General features: G+C 38.3%; 1 long non-coding RNA gene across 1 annotated transcript; it reads right to left on the bottom strand.

Annotated features, from left to right (window-relative positions):
• Positions 1-1099: 1099 nt before the first annotated feature.
• On the bottom strand, positions 1100-1672 carry LOC122128788. The gene is made up of 3 exons (XR_006151611.1): positions 1634-1672; positions 1374-1416; positions 1100-1256 (listed from the first exon to the last, which is right to left on the bottom strand). It is a non-coding gene; the product is annotated as an uncharacterized LOC122128788 (long non-coding RNA).
• Positions 1673-2081: the final 409 nt, after the last annotated feature.

Raw genomic sequence — 2081 nt, 5'->3', positions numbered from 1 at the left:
GAACACGTGATCCAAAATATACACACAGACGTGTTACATATCTGATACGTTACGTTTGTCATGTTTCCTTATGCTATTAATAAATTACTGCACTGTATTTTTTTCTGATATGTACACAAGAATCTAACTTCATTATGAACTGACAGCTTTGTTGTGTCAGAGTATTTAATACCAATCTCAGCACACAGACAGACAGACACACACACACACACACACACACACACACACACACACACACACACACACACACACACACACACACACACACACACACCTTCCCCTTAAAGGCCCCATCAATATTAAAACCACTTGTCCCTCAACAAAGGAAATTTGCAACATTATGCATTATACACTATTTTTATTTTATTAAAAGACAAGGAATTATAAAAACACATATATCAGCATGACGTCTAATCTAATCTAAGTATTATCATTTCAATGTTGATATTTACAAAAAACAACTCAAAAAATATAATACACAAATAGATTAACAGATGTCTAAAAGATAGAACATCATTATGGACATCAACATACATCACAGTTATCCAAAATGTTGAATCGTGACATACCTGCTATACATTAAAGAAAAGAAAATGAGATAAGAATCCACACACATTTTAAACTAAGCCACATGGGTAAACTAAGGGTGTGTAAGTTAAAAGAAAAATACACAGACATGTAACCTCCTCAATGCACACATTACCCAATGCAATAGATAGGTGATTAGATTAGAGGTTGACTGGTGCTAAATGATGATGAGTCATAGAAACCTACACCAATGGAGAAACCTTAAATGTCCCTAGCATGGGAAACAAGGGGAAAGTTAGCACTGATAATAAGATCCCTTAACGACGTAAGACTGTGGGAGCACTCAGTATGAGATCCCGAAGTCATGGTTGGTGTTGGCATCTCATCCCAAGATCCTTCAGCTCCATCTCTGACTGGGGCGTCTCTCTTCTCTGCAGAGTCTCATACACTGAGGCCTGAGCTCTTCTCTGGAGAGGCATGTAGGTGTCACTCACATTCCTCACGTTCTGAAATATGTTAACACACAGAGGACATTGTCAATGTCATGACTGAACACTTTGATAGGGCAGTTAATTATAGGGCAGTGCTATCACTGATTTAACTAACATACATGATAAGGCTGATATCATCAGTCTAGGATGACTTACCTGCAGAGTGTCATACTCAGAGGATGTGCTCCTGGGGTTGAGAGCTGTGTACGTCTCATCATGGGCATCAGAATGGACAGCCTATGAAAATATTGGTAGAAAGAGATGATTCTAAAACTTGTCAAAGCCCAATTCACTGTCACCAAGCATGCAGCTTTTTGAATGTTTATTTTAGGGATTTTAAAAGTGTCTTATTACCCTTTGGTTCATTCTGCTGTTTCTCACAGCTCCTCCACGTCTACTGAATAAAGAAACAGAGTAAGCCTCCTACAATCTGCTGTCAGTGCTCATACAATTAAACTACAGTTCAGGGATAAAGATTCTACATTGCCCTGTCAGACTAAGCCAACGAGAGAAAGTAATATGTATTCATATATAGAAATAATATGCAGTTAGCAATATACATGGCATGTCTTTGCACAAAATTATTTCAGAGGAAGCAAACTTCACTGAATCACCTCAAGCACACAATTCCAAGTACCAGCAGGACAGCAAGAATGATGATCATTGTGACAATAGCTGGCAGGATTATGCCAGCCACTTCTAAGGGGAAATTAAAGACTTGATAATGAAACCGTAAATACATGAAACATTATCAACAGTGCTGTAAGTGATATTTTGCAGGCAGAGCTAACTGGGTCTACATTCTGACTGCCATAATCTGGCAAGATAATGACAGCAGTCACGGCTGTTTAAAATATTACCCTTCTAATAATCAACACACGCATTATACCACATGTTCACCAGCATTTTGTAAACAAACAGCAAACTTTTAACAGGCAGAGATACATTTTAGTATTTTTATAACACTACACGACACTGACCTTCTGTAGGAACTGCAACTCCAGTAGAGGTCTGAGAGCCAACTTCATTCTCTGCCTCACAGTAGTAAAGTCCACTGGAATC

The sequence above is a fragment of the Clupea harengus genome, chromosome 24, assembly GCF_900700415.2.
Source record: "Clupea harengus chromosome 24, Ch_v2.0.2, whole genome shotgun sequence".
NCBI lineage: Eukaryota > Metazoa > Chordata > Actinopteri > Clupeiformes > Clupeidae > Clupea > Clupea harengus.
The sequence above is the reverse complement of the archived record's forward strand: the minus strand, read 5'-3'. Positions and strand labels throughout refer to the sequence as shown.